The sequence below is a fragment of the Prionailurus bengalensis genome, chromosome C2 (assembly GCF_016509475.1).
Source record: "Prionailurus bengalensis isolate Pbe53 chromosome C2, Fcat_Pben_1.1_paternal_pri, whole genome shotgun sequence".
NCBI lineage: Eukaryota > Metazoa > Chordata > Mammalia > Carnivora > Felidae > Prionailurus > Prionailurus bengalensis.
Window position 1 is genome coordinate 11,233,247 of NC_057350.1, and position 12,101 is coordinate 11,245,347.

A 12,101-nucleotide genomic window follows, 5' to 3' on the forward strand; every position below is an offset into this window, starting at 1 on the left:
CGCTGCTAAAAACATTGGGGTACATGTGCCCCTATGAATCAGCACTCCTGTATCCTTTGGATAAATTCCTAGTAGTGCTATTGCTGGGTCATAGGGTAATTCTATTTTTAATTTTTTGAGAAACCTCCACACTGTTTTCCAGAGTGGCTGCACCAGATTGCATTCCCACCAACAGTGCAAGAGGGTTCCCTTTTCTCCACATCCTCGCCAACATCTGTTGTCTCCTGAGTTGTTAATTTTAGCCACTCTGACTGGTGTGAGGTGATACCTCAATGTGGTTTTGATTTGTATTTCCCTGATGATGAGCAATGTTGAGCATCTTTTCCTATGTCTGTTGGCCATCTGGATGTTGAGGTGAGTTTCCTATAAACAATATATAATTGAGTCTTTATTTTGAAGGGGGGAGGAGCAAAGGGAGTGGGAGAGAGAGACTCTTAAGAAGACTCCATGCTCACTGCTTCCGATTCTGTGTCTGCCTCTCTCTGCCCCTCCCCCCTTGCACTCTGTCTGTCTGTCTCTCTCTCTCAAAAATAAATAAACCTCAAAAAAATTTAAAAAACAAAAAAGAAGAAAAAGAAGAAGAAGAAGAAGAAGAAGAAGAAGAAGAAGACGACGACTCCATGCTCAGTGTGGAGCCCATTGTGGGGCTTGATCTCACGATGGTGAGATCATGACCTGAGCTGAAATTGAGTGTCAGATGCTTAACCAACTGAGCCACCCAGGCAGCCCACTAACGGAGTCATTAAAAAAAAATCTGTTCTGACCACCTGTGTTTTAATTACTGTGTTTAATCTATTTACATTTAATGTAATTACTGATATTTTTGGCTTTAAGTCTACTATTGTTTTCTATTTGTCTATTTTCAGTGTCTAGGTTTTCTCTTTTCTCAGTCTCTTAGTTTAAACATTTTTTAGTTTCCTATTTATCGCATTTTTACTAAGTATCTCTTTGTGTAATGTTTAAGTGTTTGTTCTAGGGATTAAAATATACATATTTAACTTTTCATAGTCTATATAGAATCAGTATTTACAACTTCAAGTGGTATATTAACACCACATACATTCCCTTACCCTCCCTTCCTCATGCTGGGTTGTTGTACTTGTTACCTCAACATACACTGAAAATCTCGAGACAATGTTATAATTTTTGTTTTAAACCAAAACATATCTTAAAGAACTTAAGAGGCAAAGAACAGTCTATTATATTTACCCAGGTATTTACCATTTCTTTTGTTTTTCCTTCATTTTGGTTGTTTCAACTTTCCTTCTGGTGTCATTTACCATCTGTCTGAAGAATTTCCTTTAGTAATAGAGTTGGTTACACTAAAATCTCTTAGTTTCCCTTCATCTGAGAATGTCTTTATTTCATCTTCATTCCTGAAGGGAAATTTTTATGGGACTTAGAATTATGGGTTGACAATTCTTTTAAAATGTTCTTCAAAAATGTTCCATTTCTTTCTGGAGAAATCTGTGGCTATTTAAATCAAGTTCCCCTATAACTAATGTGTAGTTTTTCTCTGGCTGCTTTAAATATATTTTTTCTTTAGTTTTCAGCAGTTTGATAATGATGTGTCTGGGCATGGATTTCTTTGATTTATCTCATTTGGATATAGGAGTGCTGATATAGGGGCACAGGTACAAATGTTTATGGCAGTGCTAGCAACAAGAGAATGGGTTTCCTAGACTTCTTGAGTGTGTAGGTTTACGTCTTTCTCCAAATTTGGCAAGTTTTCAGCCATTGTTCCTTCAAACATTTTCTGTGCACCACATCTTTTCTTCCTAGGACTCCTATGAAAAGACAAATGTTTTGGTGTTTTCGCACAGGTTGATGAAACTCTGTTCTTTTTTATTTTAAATGTTTCATTCTCTGTATTGTTCATATTTTATAATTCTTATTGATCTATATTGAAATTTGCTGACTCTTTCCTCTGTCATCCTCATTCTCCTGATGACCCCATCCAGTGAGATTTTTATTTCAGCTATGGTATTTTTCCATTCTAAAGTCTCCTTTTGGTTCTTCTTCATATCTTACATTTCTTTTTGTGATTTTATCTTTTAATTCATTTTAAGAATGTTTGCTCTTATACGTTGGAGTATTTTTATAACAGCTGCTTTAAATTCTGTGTCATCTATGCATTGGCTTCTGTTGACCATCTTTTCCCATACCAGCTGAGATTCTCCCAATTCTTCATACGCACTGAGTAATTTTTAACTGGTTCCTGGATATTTGATGATAATTTTACAAGACTCTAAGACTCTAGATTGTGACCAAATCCTATGGAAAATGTTGATATATATTTTTTTTTAACAGAGAATCTACCAGGTTCAATTCAGGTCACAAACTCCAACCAGTTTTCTATGGGTTGTAGTTCTAATATAAGTTCTGTTTTCCATGACTTCAGATCTGTCCCTGTGCACAGTAGTAGGTGACCAGTCTGAAACCTGGGATAGTGTATTTTGTAGTTCAGTTCCCAAAAACAATGGTGTGCTATTTAGGTCTATTCTTGTGAATCTGAGGGATAAGCCCAGAAGTTCATAGACAAATTCATGAGGTTGCTTTCTCTAGCTCTTCCCTCTGTCTGGTACTTTCCAGTTCCCAGGGGCTCAACTTTTTGGTCCTCTGGCCAGAAATCTAGGGCTTTACTTAGCCTGCCCCTCTAAGTACTTCCCATAAACTGTATCTGCACCCAGCGACAAGTGGTGAGAGGACACAGAGAAAAAAGCACTGGGAGTCTGCCCCTCATTCTTGGGACCACAGTTCCTCTGATCAGAAGGAAGACTCTCCTGCCTTCAGTTTTAGGCTTCTGAGACTTCTGCCTCTGACACCACGGATTGTTTGGGGGGCTGAGTCTCAAGCGAATGGAGAGAAGAAAAAACAAAACTCTATAGGGGATTTCTCGACTCCTTCTAAATATTAGGAGACCTCCTTTCTGCTCTCTGTAGGACTTCTCCTGGGGCACTCTCTATTGGCACCAGTGCCTACTTCTGGGTTTTGGGCCATGCTGAATCCAGGCTATGTGGCTCTGGAAAGGAAAAATGGTATCTCAATACCAGTTCAGGGGTACTTCAGATTCTGTCTTTTTCACCATTCTGCCAACTCCTACAGCAGCATTTGCTTGGAGACAGAGTGGAATGTGCTTACTCCATCTTGCCCTGAACCAGAACCCAATGTGTCTTATTTTATACATTTAAAAAACGATTCTAAGATATGATTCACAGGCCTCATTAGGTTCCAAAGACATCCATGGCACGGAAAGGACCTTTAGCCAAAACGGAGGGGCAGGCATATGAAAAGTCATTTGCAAATCAGCATACACATGCTCAGGAGAAGCAGCTAGGATCTTTGGAAGCCTGTAGAGAGCACCTAGGCTAGTTTGGGATCAGGGATGGCTTCCCAGTGGGCAGGAGAGGAAGAGTGTTCTCAGCAGATGGAAAGTTGTGCTCATGAGCCAGAAAAGAACCAGTGTGGAAAGTGTGGGTCATGGCAAGCAGTTCAGAGTGGCCAAGACATGAACTTCTCTTGGCTCTTGAGACCATGCACAGAAGAGAATCGCATTGTTTTATCAGACAGCATTGGTGGACTATTCAATTCAATGAAATCCTAAGTACACTGGAAGCTGTCATCCTGATGATATCCATTGTAGAATCCAATTCCAGATCTCGATCTCAGTTCTATACATAGAATCTGTATGTAGGCATTTAACATTTGAATAAGGAACCCATTCATTTTGTATGCTTGGCAACACACTCTGCTGTGGATACATATACCATTGGATAGCTATTTTAAATTGCTATTTCCAAGAAATAGCAAAAATTCAATAAGAAGACTGAAATCAAAATATAAAAATGAAGAATGCAAAAGAATAAAATAGCCAAAGGAAAAACTTTAATTCCATCTTTTCATTATTATAAACTAGAAGAATAACCACAAATAACTGACATAATCAGTATAATGCATTTCTCTGTGCTTTCTGAAAAATTCAAATTTGCCAGAGCTTGGGGCAGAGCACTGAAATAAATATGATGAAACAGAGAAAGTGTGCTAAGAAATAAAAAAGAACTAAATTCCCAAGGCAGGTAAATCCGGCATGTAATAACACAGATTCAAATCCCCACAAACACACATAGGCCTGTTGCGAGAAATCCAGTGACTATGCCACAGAGACTATGGATTGGACCTGCCCTAAGGCAGAGAACTTATTTCCTTACCATGCAATAGAAGGCTATTTTGGAGCGGGGGTCGGGGAAGTATTCATACTACCATAGAGTTCCTTATACAAAATATGACTGGCTAAGGATAAAGAAGACAATAAAGAGACAGTTCATTTAATTTATCTTTAAAGAGCATTCGGCACCATCCCATGCAACACAACTTGCTTGAAAATCAACATGATTAAAGAACAAATTGGGGAGCTTTCATCCAGACATTCAACTAACCTTTATCTGTCAATCTACTATCGACAAACCCTGCACTAAGCTCTAGTGGTGTGTTATGGACTGAATCATGTCCCCCAAATTCATATGTTGAAGCCTTAATCTCCAGTAGCTCAGAATGTGACTATACTTGAAAACAAGGCCTTTAAAAAGTTAATTAAAGTTAAATGAGATCATTAGGGTGGGCCCTAAGCCAATCTGATGGGTGTCCTTAGAAGAAGAGAAAATTTGGACACACAGACACATGAGGAATATGCACACACCAAAGAAAGACCATGTGGGGACACAACCAAAAGACGGCCATCTTCCAAGCCAAGGAGAGAGCTGTCAAAAGAAACCAAACCTGATGACACCTTGATCTTGGACTTCCAGCCTCCAGAACTGAGACATAAATTTCCACTGTTTAAGCACCCCAGGCTGTGGTACTCTGTTATAGTGGCAGGAAGGTAAATGGAACTCACAGGCTCAGAAGGAAGCTGACCCAGGGACAAACGGTAACAACATCCAGGACCCATGTCAGGGTGATAAGAGCAAGAGTGTGGGGCTATAAACAGGGTACAAAGGGGAAAAAAGACATGATTACAGGAAATAACCAATTGGGTCAAAGGACAAACTCAACTTCAAAAACCATCAGCACTGCTACTTCCTCTAGAAACTGGATTCATCCTGGGATGTGTCAGACTGAAATGTGATCTGGGGTCAGCCTGGGAATCTGAAGTTTCCCCCTTCCTGAAGTAGCTCCCCCATCAAGGGGTTTGGGGACCCTGTTTCTTTCCAGGTGTAAACTATCTCCAAGTAGCTAGCACAAAAAGCACAGCGTGCTAACAATGTACATTCATCCCTCAGTCCTGAACTTCCTCATGATGATGCGGAACATTGGTTCTGCATGACCAATGACCTGATTGATCTCAGAGCATAGCTCAAAAATTCAATGAAATGAAAAGCATTAATAAAACAGAAGAGCTAGGGAGTACAGATTCAAGAATATTGCATTCTGGGGAGGGGGGCGGTGCCTGGGTGGCTCAGTCGGTTAAGTGGCAGACTCTTGATTTCAGCTCAGGTCGTGATCTCACGGTTGTGAAGTTTGAGCCCCGCATCGGGCTCTGTGCTCATAGCACAGCCTTCTTTGGATCATATGTCTCCCTCTCTCTGCCCCTCCCCACCCTCTCAAAAATAAACAAACACTAAAAAAAAAAAAAAAGAATTTGTATACTGGAGAATACTGGCTATTGAATATTAGGAGCTCGAGAAAAATGACATGGAGAAGCACACTTGAAAAAAAAAAAAAGCAGAATACTCCTTACTTGAATACAGAACAATTTTGGGGCCAGAAGTAAACTCAAGTACCAAGCAAGATTAATTAACAATAATTTGAAGAGCAAAAAAAAAAAAAAAAAGAATCACGTCTGGACATAATCTGGAGAATTCCCTAATCCTAGCTACCAGAGAATGAAGACAAATTATTTACAGAGGCACCAGATTTACACTGCAAATTATTTATAAACGGCACCACATTCTTCACTGGGAACACCTGGAACACTGAGGCAGTGGAGCCAGGCTTAATAAGGCTTTTGAGAGATAAGGCTCTGATCCAAGACCCCTCTGCCTAGCCAATATCATGCATATGGGAGGCCAAGGAAAGACACCTGGGGACTTACGTAAGTGTACTTGCCCATGTTCCATTTGGAGAAAAGACCTAGGAGTACTCTGGATTTAAAAAAAAATCAATTAAGGGGCACCTACGTGGCTCAGTCAGTTAAGTGTCTGACTATTGATTTTGGCTCGGGTCATGATCTTATGGTTTGTCAGATCAAGCCCCACGTTGAGCTCTGAGCTGACAGCACAGAGCCTGCTTGGGATTCTCTCTCTCCCTCCCTATCTGCCCCTCCCCCTGCTTGTGTTCTCTTTCTCTCTCTCTCAAAATACATAAGAAACATTAAAAAAATTTTTAGGGCGCCTGGGTGGCGCAATCGGTTAAGCGTTCGACTTCAGCCAGGTCACGATCTCGCGGTCCATGAGTTCGAGCCCCGCATCGGGCTCTGGGCTGATGGCTCAGAGCCTGGAGCCTGCTTCTGATTCTGTGTCTCCCTCTCTCTCTGCCCCTCCCCCGTTCATGTTCTGTCTCTCTCTGTCCCAAAAAAAAAATAAACGTTGAAAAAAAAAATTTAAAAAAATTTTTAAAGAGATACACAGGTGAACTTCCAATTACCAGTGAGGATGGGGACAAGATGTGTAGGAAGAATTAAAAAAAACAAAAAACAAAAAAAAACACAAAGGAGAGGGAAGGGAGGAGGGGTAGGAGAAAAAAACAAGAAGAAAATGTAAAACATAGTGAAAAAAACGAAAAAGAAAAAAAAAAGACCAAAGATATCAGGCATCTCAATAAATAGGACTCGATTAAATTCCTCCATTGAATGACACGTAATTGAAAATAGAGTTTTAAAGAACTGTTTGTTATGTGCTATTTATGGGAAACAGCCAAATGAAATCACAAAGAAAGCTGGGAAAGAAAGAGATGGGAAACTAGATCAGGCACGAGTAAACAAAATGAGAGTGGAGGCAACATGAAGATCGGATAAAGTGGAATTTAAGACCAACAGCTTTTAAATAGGGCCAAGGAGATGAGGAGAGGGCTCTACCCTGATCCCAGCCCAACGCCCTACCTCCTCACGCCACCGCATCGGGGATGAGGGCTCCAACAGACGTATTTGGGAGGACGCAAACGTTCAGTCCATAACACTTAGGCCACAAAAGAAACGGAAAAAATGTAGACATTCTGATCAATGTGGAAGACCCAGATGATGAGAAAGGATGTCCTGCTCCCAATGAATGGAAATACTGAATAAAATACAACAACGGAATTTTTAAAAAAAAATTTTTTTTTTTCAACTTTTATTTATTTTTGGGACAGAGAGAGAGAGAGAGACCATGAACGGGGGAGGGGCAGAGAGAGAGGGAGACACAGAATCGGAAGCAGGCTCCAGGCTCCGAGCCATCAGCCCAGAGCCTGACGCGGGGCTCGAACTCACGGAGCGCGAGATCGTGACCTGGCTGAAGTCGGACGCTTAACCGACTGCGCCACCCAGGCGCCCCAACAACGGAATTTTATTACAGAGCTGAGCTCAAAAACCAGAGACCAGAAAAAAAGGCAGCAGGCACAAAGCACGTGAGTACTGCTAAAGTGCCAATAACTGTGCAAAGCCTGGCAGCGTCGCACGGGTCTGGGACATTGGGGCTAGGACCGGGGTCCGTACTGGCAGAGGAGCTCAGGCTGTGGGGCTGGGAGAGGCTGGGAGCTGAAAGGAGCCACGGGCACGAAACCAGGACCTGCCCGGGGCGACCGGGCTCCTGAATCTCAACTAGAAGAACTCTACCCGTGGACCCAAGAAGCTTGCTTCAAACCTAGACCACGCCACAGACGGGCAAAGAATTACCCCTGAGTAGTTGGAATGACTGAATAGATTGTAATGTCTCCTCTTAGCCCTGAATTCAGTACTGCCCTCCCATTGATTATTGGGGTACAGGTGCAAAACTACCTCCTGGTGCCTGAATCTTTTATCTAATTACCAACTAGAACTCTACTATTAAGAACTAAGACCACTGCATGTGATGGGCAGCCTGCTTCTTCACCCCAAGAAATAGTTGTCGGAAAACACAAAACCACACTGCAGCTGGTTCTTTTCACCACTACCCCCAACTTCCTCTGTCAGCCTGAGGCCAAGGGCATCACACATTTCAGAAACCATGAGAAGGCCAGGCTTTGGGAACAGGACAACTAGAAGACTTCAGAAAGTATCGTATCTCTTTGAACTTCCGTTTGCTTGTCTGAAAACAGGAATGATCACAACTACTTTTGAGGGTTATCATGAGAATCAAACGAGATATGTAGAATGGTAACTATAATAAACAAATGAGCATTATTATTACTATTACATGTTTAGATATAAAGCCTTCCTTGATTTGAAGAAATTGCCCCAAAGATTTATTTTTATTTTTGATTTAAATATCTTGCTAGAATTCTTTTTTGCAGCCAAATAATATTCCACTGTATGAGTAGACCATGCTGTTTATCCATTTATCAGCTAACGGACATTTGGGTTGCTTCTACTTTTTGACTATTATGAATAATGCTACTATGGACATTTGTGTACAAATTCCATGTGGACAAATGTTTCTCAATTTTCCTGGGCATATACATACATAGGAGCGGGGCTGCTGGGTTACATGGTTAATTCTCTGTCTAACTTTTTGAGGATGAACTGCCACACTGTTTTCCACAGCAGATGCACCATTTTACCTTCCCCCAAGCAGTGTATGAGGGTTCTGGTTTCTCCTTATCAGTAGGATGCTTTTTAAAGCAACTGATGGGCCACTGGACAACAGAAAATTGAGATATTCAGCACCCTCACGTCTTTCCTGGAGACCGTCACAAATTGGTAAAAACCTGCTTCCCTTTCATTTGTACAAATTGAGACAGAAGCAATAGGGTTTGATCAGTCTTTCTTCCCATTTGTGGGGATTTCAGTCATGGCAAACATCCTCCTCTCTGATTCCATTTTCTCTCCTAGAAACAAAGAGGCAGAAGCGTCTCATTAAAGTGCCTACTTGGTCCAACATGATAGAAAACAAGGTTAGAACACATACTGAAAAATGGTAAAAAATGTGGATTCAAACCAAAGAATTTAGAACACGTAAAAAAAAAAACAAAACCCTGCATGTGAAATACAACCATACCTTTTGTAAGCATATTCGAACAATTAAGGAACCTCCTTGGTGCCAAAGAGAGAGATTTTCCTTGTCCTTTTTCCTGGCCTAAGAAGGCAAAGACGAGAGTGATAGAGAAATGAGCCAAGGAGCCAAGGTGGCTGTAAACCGAAGGCTGTCCCAAATTACCTAGTTAAGTGATGTTTTCAAGTGGTTTCGATAGAAAGACCGAAGAACAAAATAAACAGCGTGCTCCAACTTCTCATCAGAAGCCCACACCATCGTGCTCTGCAGCATATTGCATTCATGGAATCACCAACCATGGACGAAATGGACTTGGGATGTGATGCATGGGGTTGGCCATACTTTGAATCTTATGCCCACATAGGTTGAATTGAAAGGGTTCATTCGGAGAGTTCTTTCGAGTGTAAAATGTAATTCTGTTGGTCACAGGCAAAAAAAAAATCACCGTGGTACAGAATGACTAATAGGATGCTACATCCTCTTTTCCACAATCGACTACAAAAGGTGGGTGGGAGGGGGGGAAACCAACGGAATATTCTTTTATGCATTGCTTCCCCTGTGCAATTCAAAGAACAAGGCAGTAGAGTAATAAAACTAAATCTGCCATAATGGAAAAAAACAATTCCACTACAAATAAGCTTTATTACTCCATCTGAGAAAGGAAACAGGGAGCTAGATTGTGTGTGACTCTTCCCTTTCAAAATCAAACCACAATCAAAAGCAAACAGGTTCAAAAACACGACAGAGAGAAAACTGGAATTTGCAGCTGAAAGACCCATGGAGTGGAACAGCCCCACACAATGAGTGCACAGAAGTGTGGTGTTGGTTTTGTTTGGGAGATGGCTACGTGGGGCTCTGACCTCATGAGTGGGGGCCCCAACACTCCCTAGTTTGGACCAGCACCCAGGGGTCAGCAGCGTGAGGTGGCATTTGAACCTCGAACCGGAGCAGAATAGCAGCCCCAGGGGAGGAGGTAGGGAGTAAGTTTAACAATCTGCAGACTGCTAGGAGCGCCTACAGTGGCTCAGTTGGTTGAGCGTCCGACTCTTGATTTCGACTCAGGTCATGATCTCACAGGTGGGGAGTTTGAGCCCCACATCGGGGTCAGCACTCGCAATGTGGAGCCTGCTTGGGATTCTCTCTCTCCCTCTGTGTGCTCCCCCGCCCCCCGCCCTGACCCTGGTGCTCTAATCCTCTCTCTCAAAAAAAATTAAATAAACTTAAAAAAAAGATGGAAGAGAATTTCTTATTTTTTACCTCGAGGACAAGAATATATCCAGAAGGAATAACCAGTAGGGTCTATTATACATTGTTCTTTTCCTTTTTATATTTTCTTCCCAGGATCCTGGCATCTTAAAAGCGTCATCACTTTTTTTAGTAGTCCTGAGTAAAGTGGCAAATTATGCCCAACAGAGAGTAGGGAGCTGAGCCAATATACAACACTGAGGCTTCTTTCGTGTACAGTCTAAACAGCTCATGAGTTCGAGCCCAGCATCAGGCTCTGTGCTGATAGCTCAGAGCCTGGAGCCTGCTTCGGATTCTGTGTCTTTCTCTCTCTGTCCCTCCCCCACTCGCACTCTGTCTCTCTCTCAAAAATCAATAAACATTAAAAAAATTTTCTTTTAAAAAAGAATCTGCAGACCGCTAACCAAGAGTGACATATAGCCCTGCAGGTCCAAAGGCTTCCAGGCTGTGTGTAGCTTTCTGTGGCGCGGGAAGATAGCCTCAGCTTTCCCCATCTGTGGACCCTCATGAGACAGAGGAGGCTGTTTTCTGAGAAAGGCTTGGAATGAGATGTCAACACCATAGAGGCTGGCATCTGAGGCTTACCTGTGTCTCTGTGTCTTGGGGCAGGACAGGCAGCAACCTCATATAGATGCCCATATGTCACCCAAATAATTTTAATGATTGGGTCTCTCATGGCCAACTTCTCCACTCGTGCCTCTCATCCCAGGAATGGTCTCAAATGTCGACTCCTTTGCTCATCAGACATCATCAGGCAAGGTAGCCCTGTTGCCACCACTAGTCTGTCACCACGAGGGAGGGGTTCAACATCCCCACACGTGGCTCCTTTGGTTCTCGGAAGCTGCTCTCTGCCTTAACTCCTGTACACCAGTGAGCTTTAGCCACCTTCTCCCACGATGGTGCCATAGCCTTGACTTCCCCCAAATCACTCTGCCTCTGAAATTTTGCTCTTCAATGTGACATGTACACCCATCAGGATCCTAATCGTTCTATCACTCAGAATCCCTTCCTTTCCATTCTGGTAGCGTGGGCTTCACCCACAACCAACCCCAAAGGAAAACAAAGCAAACAACCAACCAAAAAACAAAAAAAAACCAACACCTCTGTTAGGTTTGAAAAAAATCCAATCACCTCTTGCTCATCAAGGGGCTAGCTTAATCATCAATTATTACATGAGAAGTAATGAATCTTCTTTCAAAGAATGATCATATAAACATCTATACAGATGAGAATCAATGTCATGCTCTTTAAAGCTATTGTCCTAATGTGACCTCATCTCCTTCCTGTCAAAGTATAATTTTCAAAAAGTTCAACTCATGACTTGCATACAAATATAAAATGAACATGTGTCCATAACATATTTAACTAACGAGCAAACCAGTAGGACAGGAATGATGGTTCAAAGAGCATTTGCAGAATCTACTGGCCTTAATTATTTTTAAAAAATTCTTTTATTTTTTGAGAGACAGAGCATGAGCAGGGGAGGGGCAGAGAGAGAGAGGGCAGAGGATCCAAGGCAAGCTCTGTGCTGACAGCAGTGAGCCCAATGTGGGTATCGAACTCACAAACTGTGACATCATGACCTGAGTGAAAGTCAGACGCTCAAACAACTGAGCCCCTCAGGTGTCCCAGAATCTACTAGCCTTTATACACAAAAGAGACTGTTAGAATCACTGCTTTGTTAGGTACAAAACT